Raw genomic sequence first — 17,086 nt, 5'->3', positions numbered from 1 at the left:
ACACTCTGAGAGAGTAGGTCTTTTGCTAATATTTTATCCACTTTTAGCATCCTACATAGCATTTTTCTGACACAGCATAAGTGAATATTTTTAGAAAATTTTAATAAATACTTCTAGCAATAACATCTTCACTGAGATAGACTCTACTGTAAATCTACTCTGCCTATTATGTACTTACCGTTTAATAGATAATGGAAATCACATCCTAGGCCTCACATCGCATCAAAAAGTTCTAATGGATTGAGCATTTCTTTGAGCAGCAAGTAAGTGTGCATGCCTGGGAAACCCCAATTTTTCCTGCCTGTTTACAGACCAAAAAAAAAAAAAGAGAGAGAGAGAGAGAGAGAGAATTCTTTGATCTGGGACAGATCTGCAGATAACCACTTACCTGGAACATATTTCATTAGTTTATATCTGGCTGGTGGAACTTTTTGTTTTCATTGTCTGTGTTTTACTTTGGGGAGAAACAACCATTAGTGGCTGGCTTTTATTTTGTATTTACATGCAAAAAAAGAGACAGAGAAAGCTTTCAAACTGAGGCCCCAGGTCCTGGGGACTAGAGTATGCTTTATCTCTAGTATTCCTATCCAAGTTCCTGAAGCTCTGGGTGAGACAGCCTGGGCCCTGAGCCCTGGGCCTTGCTTTGCCTGTTTTTTCCATTCTCTGCTCTAGACTCTTCCCCTGTCTTATCTCTTTCTAAATCAGGGTAGTTCCTACAGTTAATTTGCCCAACTCACTTTGCATAATTTTTCCTCTGAGTTACCCCAGAAATCTCTAAGCAGGTTCACTGATTCCCACTCCAGTCCTAGCCTCTGTCACTTACATTTCCAGGTAGCGGCATTCAGTCAAGTGGTTTGGTTCGTTTCAGTTTGTGCCCATCTTCTCCACTGAGCAGTCCTGCTGCTCTCGCCTCCCTGTGGAACCACAGGGCCCTGCTTACCCAGTGTGGCATTCATTCCCAACAGCTCCATTTGGATCCAGTGGCCAGCTCCTTCTAGCAAGTAGAGCTGATTGGGCAGCAGACAATGGCAAGGAAAACTAAAGAATGTTACTGACCACAGGCCTGCCGAGAGTGAGACTCCTGTGCTCCCGCTGTGTCATTTGGGATTTCCCTTTCTTGTGTCTTCTATGCCAGCATGGATTCAACCTTTGGTTCCATCTGAAAGTGTCCACTGAACAATTGTTATTCTTAAAATATTCTTCGATGTATGTGCAGAACCTCTGAATTCCATTATATGGAGAAATAAAAGCATCCGTTTTCTCCAGTGCTTCATTTTATACCGCAAATTCTGCTGAAGTGACTTAATTTTCTTAGAACCACCCTCTTTTATGCTTTCCTGGTCAACTTCCTTTCCTAGGTTGACAAAGCAAGCTGAGGATTTTCCTATTAAGATTTTTAGTTCCAAGCAACAGAAGTTAATTTACCTGTGTATTTATCTATGGGTGTGCAGGGCAACTCCTTGCTATACTTTCACTTACAGAAGGGCAATAGTGACAACCTAACAATGGTTAGGCCAAAAGCAGGTCCCTGCTGTTGCAGAATAGAAACTACCACAGAATGAGCATGTACTGTGTGGCTCCTATTGTACCAGGTACTTAATACATGATCTCATTTAGTCCTTGGTATATTATTATAACATTATCCCATTTTATCAATGAGGAAACTGAGTCCCAGAAAGGTGAAGTAACTAGATCAAGATAACATGGAACTAAGATTTGGACTCGGGCCTCCCCAGGCCTAGCACAGTCCTCTCTTCATTATACTGCATTGCTTGTTTTTCTTGTTGATGGGAAAGAGATTTGGGGAATTATCTTGGTGTCCCTTAAATCGCACCAAGCCAGCATCTGTCTGTGTCCAAGGAGCCAAGCAGTGAGTCTTGTGTGTGTACATTTTCGCACATTCAGAACTTTTGGCTCATGCCTTTACCATCACTGTTTCCCGCTGATTCTAGCAGACAGATGGGCCTCTTTCCCAACCTGGGTCATGAGCACAGTGGTTCATGAAGGATTTGTTCAGAATCCTGATTCCAGGTATAATCTGCATGAGCCCCATTGAGAAGGAGCCCCTTCTTGGAGGGTATCAGTGCTCTTGTGGATTGGCAGGGCTGGTGGGGTGGGGTAGGGCTGGGGAGTGGGCCTTACACAGGTCATTCAGCCCAGGGCTACTGAATGTGTCACCGAACCCATGACTCTGCTTCCATGCTATTTCACAGAACCATTTAAAGAGCAGCATATGAAAGAAAACATTAAAAAACATAATTTTATTCAAGAATACATTCCAAATGCCTTGGTATTGAAATTGCTCCTTCTACACCTTAAATTGATTTCCCCTAATTTGGTTTTCCAGGTATATGCAAAGAAATCATCCCTGTGTTTCAGATATTTGAGGTTTCCTAAAACTTCCTGTTCATCTCTTCTAAGCAAACCTTTGCTTTCCCCCCAGTCTTTTAGGTATTTCCTAGTCCATTTGAGCTCTTAGCCGGTTTTGCGTTTTTCTCTGCATCTCATCTAAATGTACCACCTGTTTAGGTTTTACTGTGATAATTAACAGAGTATATTAATATGCCCTGCCTTGGAAATTCAATTTGACAAATATTTACAAGTGGCTCTTCTGTACACAGCACAGCTATGTGCTCTGTAGGGTAAAAGAATGGGCGCTGGCAGGCCCCCACTCTTAACTGCCTTACCACCTGGTAAAATAAAAATGTAATTGTCTCAAAATTAAGTCTTAGGGTTCAAAGGGAAATATCTCTGACAATGATTTCAAGGTATCACTTTTCAGATTTTCTTTTGTCTTTAAGACAGACAGCTTGCTGTAATTGATAATTTTTCAGACGATTTGGCCTCAGTGAAATCTCTTGTACTATCTTCCGTGCTGATGTCTCCCTTCTCTGAGTTATTTTAGTGCATATGGCCAGTACTGCACAATTTATTTGTTTTCTTCTTGTTTCCTGTGTGTATCCCTTTTCTACTCCCAACCAAGGTGTAAGGTGGGGAAGGCAAGGACAATCACTATTATTTTTCTCTCCCTTAATATCTGCTAAAATGCCAAATAGTTATGCAAAAACCAGCTGGTTTCTTGGCTTATGGGCTGACACCCAGAAGAGCTCTTCTTCTCTCTAATGTCTACACACTTCTGATTTGCTGCTTTTCATCCACCAACAATGGGCAAAATCGAATGAAAACCTTGTTAGCCTTGTGGACAAAATAAGAGTACTTAGCTCTGAGTGATATTCTAAAAGATCTCTTATCAGTGAAATTTACAACCATGAAATATAGATGTTTAACATATTACTGTCTATTTTGCCTGCTCAGAAGCTTCCCTTTTCCAACCTCATGCTTACTTTTTGGTTATTTCAATATTTTGAACTGGCTGAGGTTAGACAAGTAAGTTCTGAGTAAATGTTGTGTCATGATGGCCTTCCAAATAAGTTTATAAATTGCTTTTTAATAATTTTCAGATTTAATTTTTCAGATCCAGAAAATGGGGGCTTCTTGTGACTTTATAGCTTTTGATTGATGAATGGCATGGCTGGATTTTTGGTAGAGTTATGAAAAATCTAATAAAAATGTGATATTTATAATCCAAAGTATATTATTTTGCTTTCAACTATCTGAAAGGATTAAACCATTTACATCCTAAAAATAATGCAAACAAATCCACAGAGTATAATTATACATTAAAGTTTATACAAGATAATTCTACATAAGAAATCATTTCAACAAATCTCTGTAACTAATAATTTTTTTTTTTTTTTTTTGAGACACAGTTTCTCTCTTGTTGCCCAGGCTGGAGTGCAATGGCACGACCTCGGCTCACTGCAACCTCCACCTTCCAGGTGGAAGTGATTCTCCTGCCTCAGTCTCCCAAGTAGCTGGGATTACAGGTGTGCACCACCACACACAGCTAATTTTGTATTTTTAGTAGAGATGGATTTTCCCCATGTTGGTCAGGCTGGTGTCAAACTCCCGATCTCAGATGATCCGCCCACCTCGGCCTCCCAAAGTGCTGGGATTACAGGCGTGAGCCACCACCCCTGGTTGTAACTGATAATTTTTTATTGGTATTTAACAAAGTGATACAATTCATAACAGTATTCTCCATTGGTTATGAATGCAGAACAGGAAGGGATTTGGAAAATCAATCCAGGTATACTGAAGAGGGAAGATTACAATTGCACTTAAAAAAAATCTTTCAAACCAGGGATTGGAATTTACATGAGATAATATTGGATTTGTTCTTATGGAAAACTCAAGTTGGTTTTGTGGCACAGACATTGGAAATAGACTTCTTCCAATGCAAGACAGTTCCATTAGGATTTATTGAGTGCCTACTATGAGCATTATTCCCACGCAGACCCTCAACCAAGTATTAACCAGACACAACATTGCTTACTTTCAAAGATAACAATGAAATTGAGGATATGAAGGCTGATATGGCCTTATACCCCAAGCAAGTATTTATTGAGTGCCTAATGTGGGTCAAGAACCATACTATTATACTACATCCTTTTTTCATTTTATTATTATTATTTTTTCAACAGTCTCACTTGTTGCCCAGGCTGGAGTGCAGTGACATGATAATAGTTCACTGTAATCTTGAACTCTTGGGCACAAGGGGTCTTACTGCCTCAGCCTCCTGAGTAGCTGGAACTACAGGTGTGCCCCACCACACCCAGATAACTAAAAAAATTTTTTTTTTGTAGAGATGGGATCACGTTGCCTGGTCTAGTCTCAAATTCCTGGCCTCAAGCAATCCTTGTGCCTCAGCCTCCCAAGTGCTGGGATTACAGGCATAAACCACTGTACCCGGCCCCATTCTTGATTATAGACGAGGAAACAAGCTCAGAGAGGGTAGCTAATTTGCTGAAATATAGGAGCCAGGGTTTGCAGTCAGCCTAACTCCAATGATGGAGCTTCCTTTCTGTCCCATTGTCTCCCATGTGGCTGCAAACAGAATTTCCTGCCTTGATAGGATCCTTTCTCCCCTTCATTGCGCTGGGGGTACCACAGTCACCTGGGGCAGGAGCACCACCTACAACTACATAAGATGGAGACCTTAGGGCTTAGATGTCAGGAATAGTCAGTACACCTTATGAATGGGAATTCTAGTTCCCTGGCTTAAAGAAATTTTGAGAGAATTGGCACTGGTATTAGCAAGAAGTACTTTGAGCATCTCAGATGAAAGGCTCTACGTGAGTACAGAGGGTGGCTATTAGAGTCTGGCATGGAATTTTATATGAAGGAGAGTGCTTACTAATTATAAGATAGCTACTCATTTGTAGATTTATTTTCTAGCTTAATCTCTCATTGTTGCTATTACAAGGACTTAGAAAAAAATGCCCAAAGGTTTATGACCAAGATTCAAAAGCTAAGCTTGCATGTCCTGAATAGACCTATCTGATTAAAATAATAAAAATAATAATAGTAATTAGAATAAATTCTGTTTATACCTTGTCTTTGCCTGAATGGCTTTAGAGTCCTGTAAAACTTTGCCTTTAGTATCTACGTTCGTTCATTGGTCTGTGCTTGCCTGAGCATCTGAGAACATTTTAGAAATGTTAGAAACTGACAGGACCAGAGAATTAATGAGGCATCATCTTTGGAGCATACCTGTTGGGAGGAGAAGAAGGGAAAGCTGAACTTTTTCCTCCTGTAGCCTAGATGGCCACAAATCTTCCAATTCCTTTCATGTTCTTAGCCAATCCTGGTTCAGCCCTAGATTGTTATTATAAAGTCCCCTCGAGTTAATGTTTCCCTTTGTCTATTGTTTAATTTAAATGACCCAGGCAGTGGCTCAGAAAGGAATGCAATTCTCATAAAACATTTTCCCACATTAAACAATCAAAAATTATTTGGGGGGAAAAAGAGAGAGAAAAAGCAGGAGCAGGAACTTGGAGTTTTGGGAAACCTTTTACAGAAATTTGATTGGTATTTTTCTTTTCTGGCTATAAATAGAAAGCCAAGGAAAGGTTAAGTGCTAGGGCCGAGGTCACAGAGTAGATGGGAGCTGCCAAGCAGGAGTGGACATGGACTGCTCAGGTCATGAGGTGCACATTCTTTGTGTAAAAGAAGATTTCAATATTCTTTATTTTGGAGTCCTGTCTTCAAAAATCATCCATAGATACCATCTACCAGCTTCTTCTTTCTCTCACCTGTTTCCCCTTCCTCTCTTATATAATTTCCACTTCATTGATTATTTAAAAACGCAGCCAGTGGTCTCCTCAGTCACCTCCCTAACCTCATCGTGCTATACTAATTAAGGTAATGATAGTTGCTCTAATAAACTCACCCCTAATTGTACATTGGATTGAACAATATAATTTTTTTTTCTTGCCGATACAGAGTCTAAAATGGTTGTCATGACTGATAGGGCTCTATCCTCCAAGTAGTGGTCTGGGAACCTGATCCTTTTGAAGTCTTGTGGCTCTACCATCTTCAACATTTGGCTTCCGAAGTCACCCTGAGTGCGAGCACCCAAGGATGGAAAACAGCACAGAGAAAGACAGGCAGAAGGTCGGTATGTGCCTGGTCTAGAAGTGACCCATATCATTCTGTTCACACTACTTTGGCTAGAACTCATTCAGGTGGCCACACCTAGCTATAAAGGAGTCTGAGAATTGTAGTTGGCTCCATGTCCAGAAAGAAGAAATGGGATTGTGATCTGACCAGACTGCCTGGCTTGATCACTTTCTCCAGCATTGGCTTCTGTGGTTCCTCTTCCTTTCATTGGATGCTTTTACTGATCCTCTTATGTCCTTTCAGTAGCAAGTACAGCAGACTCTCCTTGGAGAGACTTTGGTCTTCCTTCGTCACCTCTTCTTCTCCAGACTCACTTTCTGTGGGAGCCCCTTGGCACCTAGCCTGCTCCTAGACCTGAGTGGTGCTTCTACAGGCTTCTGCTTCCCCTTTTCAAGCTTCTCTGTTTTGTATACCTCATACATTGCAGGAGAACAACAAGCTCCCCGTCCTCTCACTTTAGCCTCCTCAGTGCCCAGCTCCCCTATTTCCTTGTGTGCCCACACTTTGTCTTCTAAACTAGAAGCTCTGGGCTGCTATTTAGGTAATCCCATTTGCATAACCCTTTTGAGTTGACAGATAAATTTGTCAGAAAATATACTAATCCCATATACAATCTGAAAGACAGGCATCATCCATGTCAATCCACCCATCAGAAAACAGATCTGGGGAGAAAAGTGACTTTCCCAAGGCTATGCTGTATACACAGGGTGAAGATTTAAGCTCAAAGCCTATTACTGCTTTGAATTTATTAGGGCTCTTAATTTAATTCACCTAAACCACCTGTTGCAAGGACTTGCTCTTGCTGCCTCTATTTTTCCACTGCCCCAGCCTCTTGCCTCTTCTGCTGTCTGTGGCCAAAAACATAGAGTACCTTCATGCCCTGACTTCATATGTATATTAGTCTGTTTTCACACTGCTGTAAAGAAATATCTGAGACTGGGTAATTTATAAAGGAAGGAAGTTTAATTGACTCACAGTTCTGCATGACTGGGAGGCCTCAGGAAACTTACAATCATGATGGAAGGGGAAGGGGAAGCAAGGCACGTCTTACATGGTGGCAGAAGAGAGACAGAGCACACACAGGGGAAACTGCCACTTTTAAACCATCAGATCTCATTAAGAACTCCCTCAGTATCACGAGAACAGCATGGGGGAAACCTCCCCATGATCCAATCACCTCCTACCAGATCCTTCCTTGACATGTGAGGATTACAATTTGAGATGAGGTTTGGATGGGAACACAGAGCCAAACCATGTCAATGTCTTTAAACTCAAGACTGCAGACTGGAGTGGAATGCCCCTGGAAGGAGCATATGCTGTATGGCTAAGACTCTGAAATGATAAGATTTGTAGACTGGTGAAAATTCTTTAAAATGTTATTTTAATATAGAAGAAGTAGTGTGTGGAGGATGTAGGACTGTGTGCAGAATGTAGGACTATAGATATCAAATGAATGACTGACTGAATAAATAAATAAGCCACTACTCGGCTGACAGTTTTTGACTCCCATCTGCATAAAATTTTGTGTTTGGAGTTGTGAGCCACACAAGCAATGAAAGAGAGTCCCTGCTCTCAAGGAGACTTAGAGAAGCACGAGAGATAAGACTAAGCCCAGATACTGATAATAAAACAGGGAAATGATAGTGCCAGGGAAGCACAAAGTTCCCTTGTTACTTCAGATGGACTAATAAGAATATACCCAACTGGAGAGGCTGAAGGTTGAGCTCACCAAGGAAGTGGAAATTTGAACTTGTCTTTACATGTATTCATATGGCTATTAACTTGACAATTGATTTAAGCACATACTAGAGACCCTCTTTTAGAGAGGTATCACAGAGCACAGTATGTGCAGTTTTTGTCTTCAGGAACTTACTATCTAGGAAGGGAGAGTCACCCCACTGATAACTGCACAAATCATTGACAGGAGGGATAAGTGTTATGAAGGAAAAGCACACAAGATGTGAGAGTGTATAATAGGGAGACACTATGGAGTCTGCACCTGAGGGATCAGATTTGAATATACTGAGAGAGAGTGGGTAGCACGGAGACCTTCTAGGTGGAAGGAAGGAGGCATAGAGCTCCACAGTAGAGCAGTCTAACCTGGGCTGGAAGGGAAGACAGGAAAGGTAGATTAGTACCAGCCCCAGGAGGGCCTCGTCAGGTGTCAAGACTCTAGAACTGATTGGTTAGGAAATGGAAAACCACAAAGGTTGAGGTAATCAAGAAGAACACTTGTGACCTAAACAAGAACAAGGCCACGTGAGAATTACGTAGCTCTTGTTTTTGCACATAAAACTATGCTGGTCCATGTGAGAGGCAAGACAAGACAAGATCAGCAGGAGAGGGGCTGGACGCATGGTACATTTCAATGGAAATCCTCTCTGTGGTTCATGACCCAGAGTCTTGGTCTGTTTGCTTGTCTCACAGTGGACAAGAGGCAAGAGCTTAGAAAGCAGATCAGGGAAGAAGGTATTTGTGCATCCCTGTGGGGGAAAGGTGGGCACTTCCCAGCACAGCCCAGGACACTGCAAGGAACAGCACAGAGGAACACACTGCTTTTTGGTTCACAGTATGGCCAGGGCAGAAATGAGACCTTTCTCTACATCCTGAGGTTTTATTTTCTTCGTCTTTCTCAGGTGGAGCGGTTGGGTCAGGCCGAGCCTGGCTCTGTTCTGACACAGTTAACCTAGCAGATTTGAAGTGAGACTATTAACAACAAGAAGAAGGCATGCCCTGCCATGGCAAAACCTCACCATGTCTCCCTGTATGATTCTTGAATGTCTTCTTTAGCAAGGTTACACCTGGCATACAGACCCTACCAGCCACTGACTGCATTCCTTACAAACCCAAACCCATTGGTGGGCAGAGCAGGAAGGTGGCTGGCCACCATCCAGACAGTAAACAATAGAGGCAATTATTATGCAGCCATTAATCTTGTCAATTACACATTAACCCAGGCTGTGTGTAAACAGGAGCACAATCCTCATGCATTTTTTCCCTTCTCTTTCTCTGCCTTTCTCAATGGCTCCCCACCCCACCTCCTCAGAAAATAAAAAGGGACTGCATTCTACCACATTCTCAATATCATCCTTCATTCTGCTTTTTCACTTATGGAAACAATCATACCAATCTGGAAATTCCTTTAACTTGTATATCGATTTTATCTTTGTGTGTGTGTGTGTGATTTCTATTACATATGACACTCTGCTGAGTACTTGGGAAGCTAAGTTTGCTGTTTTCTACAAATCTATGGTTCCTTTTTCACTTTGAGCTCCCCAGTTGAAAAAGGCTATATTCATATATATTACCTCATTAGGTAATATGATGATTGATAGCACAAATTTATTACATGTTTTGAAGTCGCTTTCTAATATACCTGGATAAGGATCTATTTCCTATCTATCTTCGTCTGGGTAGATGCCACCCAAAGACATCCTTGTCCACTTAAAAACCTGTAGCAGTTGGCTTTGTTGTCAAAGGAGATTTTTGTTTTTTAAAGTGAGGAGCAGTTCTGGAAGCAATTAGATCTGGCATTGTTCAGGGCAGATGGTGAAGTGGGCAGAGATTCTCTTCAAAGCCTCCAGCCTTTCATTTTCCTGTGCTCACTCTTCCTTTAGTACACTTGACCTCTCCTTTCCCTCCTCCTTCTCCAAAGCCATCTCTAAGAAATGGCCCACGTCAGTCATTTATCTTTTCCTGGGCATTAATGAGTCTAGGGAATGCTCATTCCTGCTGTGTTTTCACTGAAAGCCTTATCTTTAATTGTGGAATGAAAGGAATTTCAGGTATTGGATCACAGCTCAAAGTTCAAGTTTTCAATGTTCTATTCACATAGTGGTCAGGAGAAAAAAATCCTTTTTGATTGGAAGGGGGGCAGTTTTCACAGGCCCTCTTCTCAGGCTCTGGTGGTGATCCATCTCTGTTCTCTCCTCCTTGTAGAGCCATTCTGGAGGACAGGACTTGAGGTTGGGGTGGGCAGGACAAGTAGCACAGAGATTTCTAAAACGTTGCTTGATAAGGTGTTTGAGACCGATTTCAGTAGAACCCTAATACATGTTAGGTAAGAAGATTTCTGAATCAGGAATGTGAGAAAGGTCTGTTGAAACTGGGCATCGAGACCCTTTTTCCTTAGGATATGCCAGGGAATTCCCCAGGAGGCTTCCATGTTCAGGGCAGCCCTGCTACCCTAGTTTTTGGGTGGTGGGGTGGGAACTTGGAATGAGGTCTTGCTGGCTGAAATTAAATTAGCATGTTGTTTCAAGGGAGTTAGGAACATTTTCCTGTTGCTGTGCATAAACCTGCAAGCTCATTTTCTCAGATTTGGTTCATGCATATAAGGTGGTACTACGTATTCACTAGAAAGGGTTCAGACTTGTTACATCTTGGTTCTGTCTCTAGATCTAGGATAATGCATTTATTCCAAACCTTAATTTTGGTAAAATGAAAGAATCGACTAGGCAATCACTGAGGTTCCTTCTAGCTTCAAAAATCCCGATGATCTCTGAGATCCATGAAGTAAAATTAATTGGTGCAATTTGTGAGATGTTATTTAAGTGAAAATTCTTAGAGTCAGGGCACTGGTGAAAGGTAAGAGCCAGGAATGCAGGGGATACTGGTCATTTTCCACAGCTTCTTCCCTCCCAAATTGTAGCAATTCTGGGGTCGTGGGAAGAAGTAGAGATATGGGTGGCAAATCAATACGAACTGTGTCATCAATAAGGTTGTTCACAAAGAGTGGAAAGGAACAGGCTAAGTCTGAGAGAGTTAAAGGAAGCGCCAATGTCTACCAATGACAGTGGGTTTTGTTTGTTTTTTACAAAAAGCGTGTATCTCATTTGATGAAATGATTACATTGAGCCATGGGAAAGTTCCTGGGAGGAAAAAAAAAAAAAAAAACAAATTGAAAGTCAGCAGCCATCAGACGATCAAAGTGTTTATTTCACAAATGATCAGCTATTGAAAAAGTGCTCTCAGCCACCAGATCTTCAGGTTAGAGGTGTCCAGTGAGCATCGTACCTCACAAATCGATGGAAAGACAATAGAAAGAAATTTAGAGGAAGCCGAAGATTTCAGAGTTTATTAGGATTTCTATTTTGGCAGAGTGTTTCTGTCTTCGATGCCACTGTGGGTACTTTCTTCAGTAACACATTTGATTAGAGAAGGGTGTTAGCAGAGCCAGGGTCCGGAGGTGGTTCCCATGGGCCTGTCATCTCTAATTCAGTAATAATTGAGCAGATCCCTTTTGTCCTTAATACTTTGCCAAGAAAGACAGGACAAAAGAAAGGCAAGATACATTCACAGCCTTGGAAGAATTTAGAATTTAGCAGAGAATGCAAAAACACACAATGAGTAACAAACTTGGAAAACTTTTAACCTTGCAGCTAGACTGTGTCATCTGGCCAGGTGTCGGGGCTCACACCTGTAACCCCAGCTACTCGGGAGGATTGCTTGAGCCGAAGGGTTTAAGCCTGCAGTAAGCTATGATTGTGCCACTACACTTCAGCCTGGGTAACAAAGCAGAACACTGTTTCAAAAAAACCCCAAAAATAAAAAAACGGTGTCATCAACCCTGATGAACCATTTCCAGAATGGGGGTCTCCAGAGAAACCAAATAAATGAGTTGGATAAAGGTATTTCTCATAGTATCAACTCACCATCACTCTAGAGCTTGTGTGTTTGTGTGTTTTAGGGTACTTATTCCATACACAAAAATTCATGTATTTTCTAGTTAGAATATTGATAGTTATTTCTTTCCTTTGTAATAAAAATATGGATTTGGTGATAAAAGGACTATGGTTTTAGAGTTTAAGTTCCTCCAACTTCTAATATGCACAAAGTAAAGATGAGGAAAGTAGTTTATGATAAATAGGTGATAAAAATCTGTTAATAGGCTAATATTTTTTGAAAATCTAGTCTATGAAAGGCCCTGTGCCAGTTTGCAAATTCCTTTTGTACTCCCTACTCACATAATCCTATGGGATTGATTAGCCCTGTGTTTTGATCCTCCGAAGGACTCTACCTAAGGGCTGACGCATAAAGTTTTACTGCTCCTTCAAGCGAAACCTGGTGTTAGAAGCCAAAAATTGACAGGTACTTGCAGACCCTCTCATTCCACCCTTACCTGTGGACAGTACTGTTCCTTTTGTAAGCCTGATAGAGGACAAACTCATTGAATATGAAATGGCTAGAGCTGTTCTTGTGGTTAGCAGCTTTGGGAGGTTTAAATGTATTTGGGATTTCTCCTGCTGCTCCCTGCTTAGTCTTGAAAAGTATTAAGATTAAAATTAAAAGAAAATTGACTAAGTTGCACTTATTCCAAGAATTCTAGGTTGATTTTGTATGTTGCCATGTTACCAAAATAAAGGGGAAAAAAAGCATATGATCATAAGAATAAATGTGGAAATTTTTTTTTTACAAAAAATATCTTCCATTCTTGATATATACTCTTTAGGAAACTGGGAACAGAAGTGAATTTCTTAACTGGATTCACAGCATGATGCATAGCACAGAAACCTATGGCAAACATCATGCTTTGTGGTGAAATGTAGAGTGCCTTGGGTCAGGTTCCCCAGAAGTAGAGATTGAGAAAGGGAATGTTGAGGGACAGCTCTCAGGTAAAACCTGTGCCAAAGGGAAGGAAGCAGGATAGGGCAGGGGAAAAGGCCAGTCAAAGATGGGGATTCAGATGAAGCCAGCTTCTGCTGATCCCATAGGGAACCCTACAACAGGAATGGCACCACAGAATTATCCCACCTTCAGGCAAAAGGGCAGGCCTTTTTGGTGCCTCATATCTGTTAGTCATTGGCTACTGGACACCCCTGGGAACCAGGCATAGCTTTCTACATACTCTGTTTCCAAGTGGCTGCCATTGGTCAAGGGCAGTTCTCAGAAGAAGAATATAGCTGTGAACTGATAGCAGCTCCTCACCTCTTCTGCAAATGGGAGAAGAGTATTTCAACCCAGTGAAGGAGATGTAGTGGGCAACAACAGTGTCTGCTAATTGACACTTTATGTTAAAAATAATTTAATTGGCTGGGCGTGGTATCTCACACCTGTAATCCCAGCACTTTGGGAGGTGGAGGTGGGCTAATCACGAGGTCAGGAGATCGAGACCAGCCTGGCCAACATTGTGAAACCCTGTCTCTACTAAAAATACAAAAATTAGCTGGGAGTGGTGGTGCGTGCCTACAATCCCAGCTACTCGGGAGATTGAGGCAGGAGAATAGCTTGAATCAGGGAGTCAGAGGTTGCAATGAGCCAAGATTGCGCCACCGCACTCCAGCCTGGCGATAGAGCGAGACTCTGTCTCAAAATAATAATAATAATAATTTAATTCAATTCACCTACAGCTAAAAAAACCTTCATTTTGACCATTTCTGGAGATCTGTCTGGTTCCATATTCCAAGTTTTGATCAGTAAATCTTCCTTCTACCTGTAGAACTTCCTTTTACAATTTTTGTAGTGTAGGTCTTCTGATAATAAGTTCTCTCAGTTTCTGTTTGTCTGAAAAAGCCCTGATTTCTCTTGAATTTTTAGGACTTTTTTTAGGACTTTTTTTCCACTGGGCATACATTCTGGGTTACTAGTATTTTTCTTCCAGCATTTTAAAGGGATCATTTTACTGTTTTCTGACTTGCATAGTTTCAGATGAGATGCCTGCTGTCACTCTTAGCTTTGTTCCTTTGTACAAAATGTTTTCTTTTTCAACTTTCCTCAAGATATTTTCTTTATCTTTAGTTTTAAGTCACTCGACTGTGATGGATCTAGATGGGTGTGGGAGTGTATGGGTTTCATTTTTCTCCTCCCTCTTCCTCCTCCTTTTTCTTTACCTTGTTGTTTAATCTCTTTGGGCTTCTCTGAACTCCTTGGACCTGTGGATTAATGTATTTCATTATTTTTTTGAAAATTTTCAGCTGTCATCTCTTCAAATATTTCTCCTAACCTAAACATATATTAGACCCACAGCTCTTATATGCTCTGAGTTTTTTTAATTTTTTGTCATTTATCATTCATCCCTTTTTTTCCTTTGTGTTTCTGTTTGAGGAATTTCTGTTTATCTATTTTCAAGTTCACTGATTTTGTTCTTGCCTTGCTGAGTCTCTCGATCAGCTAGTTGAAGGCATTCTTTATCTCTGTTATGATGTGTGTCATTTTTAGCATTTTCAATTTTTTTCTATAGCGCTAAATTTCTCATCTATTTCTATGTACTACTCGCCTTTTCCACTAGAGCCTTTAAGATATTATATTAAACAGTTATTTAAAATTCCCTCTATGATAGTTCTAACATCTGGATTATCTCTGAGTCTGGCTCTGTTGCCTGCTATGTCTTTTTTACAATGAGTTATTTTTCTTTGATTTTTGTGTATCTTCTAATTTTTGATTGATTGCCTGATACAACATGTAGAAAGGTAGAGACTGAGGTGAATAATTCTTTATGCCTAGAAATGGACATGTCCCTTCTGCTGGGCTATTAATCTGGAAGGAGGGGGGTGAGGTTAAATCAATCTAATCAGAAGCTGAATTGTGTTTGCCTTTTGTTGTTGCCATGGTTGCCCTCAGTGTGTCACTGAGTTCAATTCATCTGATTTTACGTTGCCCTTGGGGTGCAGGTTGGATTACTGGAGGACTTTTTTCAATGCTTCTACTCCATCTTCAGCTTTAAGATTGCTTTATGCCCTGTGCTTCAGAGACAGTTTCTGTTTATGTTCTTGACACTCATCCAGTCATAACTCCTGTTTCAAGTATATAGCCTGGTGGTGGAAGCAGAGGGTTTCTCTGTTGCCCTGGTTCAGAGTTTGTCTCAGAGAAGCTTTGTGTCTCTATATCTTTTGAAAGCCTTTCTGCATGGAAAATATGTTCAAATATATGTTGACAAGTGAATCAACAAGTAGAGCCTTGGGACTAAAGCCAAAAGAGACTTTAGCATTAGCACTGAGGCGAGATCAGCACAAGGTTTCTTTTTAGGTAGCCAGAGAGTTCTCCTCTTCATTTTTACTCTTGTATAAATGTAGGGAAACAGCCTGGGGCAATGCTGTACTACTCCAGGGGAGACCTTCACATAGAATATAACACAAATGGTATACCTGGAGTTGTGCAACCCAGCAGTCCTGGGTGAGGGCATATTCTAGACGATTGTTGGGACTTTGGGGAAGTTGATTGAACACTGTGATGTACATGGATATTTCTGGGTATTTGAAATACCTCTGAACAGTTGACTTCCAATGTCTTGGAGTGGAGAGACATGGTAGCTGATAGTGAGATGGGAAAAAAAGTACTGGGCAGCTTTCATGCCTCTGCTTGGGTCTGCTACCCTGTCAATCAATACGCCATACCTAGAGAAGAACCCTCTAGTCTGTTTTTCAATCAATTTCTTTATGACCTAGATTGAGGAAGGAAAATGTAGGGGGAAAATACCACTTCTATTTGCCTATTCATGGAATGGAAACTCTTTTACTCTTTTCAAAACTGTGCTGGGATGTCATTAATATTACATTTTTGAATAGGTGACTAGCTAGATCCCCTGGGTCCATTTTCCTGCCTCTCCCTACTCCTGGGGTAAGGCTTGATGATCTCCCTGCAGATGACCTCTGTGCTTGCCCTCCTACAATCCATTCTCTACACAGAAGCCAGAATGATGTTTAAGAAATAGAATGAATCGATTGGTTGATTAATTTTGTAGCAATTTTTATAAAGAATTATTCTAGTCATTACAATAAAGTCATTCACAATGTAATGCAAAAATTCTAGTCATTACAACCATTGTAGAGTTTTTATTATAGAAAAACATTAGCAGCAACATAAATGTTAAAAATATAGAGGCTCAGAAATATAATATTTTGTACCTATCAAAAGAACATTTATGAAGAAGTTTTAATGACATGGGAAAATGCTTGTAGTATTAAAAAAGCAAGTTTTAAAATGTGTATGTATCTTCTCATCGCCACATGGCACATACTCTCAAATCAACCACATAATTGGACGTAAAACAATCCTCAACAAATGCAAAAGAACCCAAATCATACCAAACACACTCTCGGACCACAGCACAATAAAAATAGAAGTCAAGACTACAAAAATTGAATTGCTCAAAACCATGCAATTACGTGGAAATTAAATGACATGCTCCTGAATGACTTTTGGGTAAATAATGAAATTAAGGCAGAAATCAAGAAGTTCTTTGAAAATAATAAAAACAAAGCTATAACATACCAGAATCTCTGAGACACAGCTAAGGCAGTGTTAAAAGGGAAATTCATAGCACTAAATGCCCACATAAAACATTAGAAAGATATCAGATTAACAACCTAACTCCACAACTGAAAGAATTAGAGAAGCAAGAACAAATCAACCCCAAAGTTAGCAGAATACAAGAAATAACAAAAATCAGAGCTGAACTAAAGGAAGTCAGGTCATGAAAAATCATTCAAAAGACAAATACCATTTGACCCAGCAATCCCATTACTGGGTATATACCCAAAGGATTATAAATCATTTACTATAAAGATGCATGCACATATATGTTTATTGTGGCACTGTTCACAATAGCAAAGACTTGGAACCAACC

This window comes from Papio anubis, chromosome 5 (genome assembly GCF_008728515.1).
Source record: "Papio anubis isolate 15944 chromosome 5, Panubis1.0, whole genome shotgun sequence".
Taxonomy (NCBI): domain Eukaryota; kingdom Metazoa; phylum Chordata; class Mammalia; order Primates; family Cercopithecidae; genus Papio; species Papio anubis.
This window is presented reverse-complemented; position numbering follows the sequence as displayed.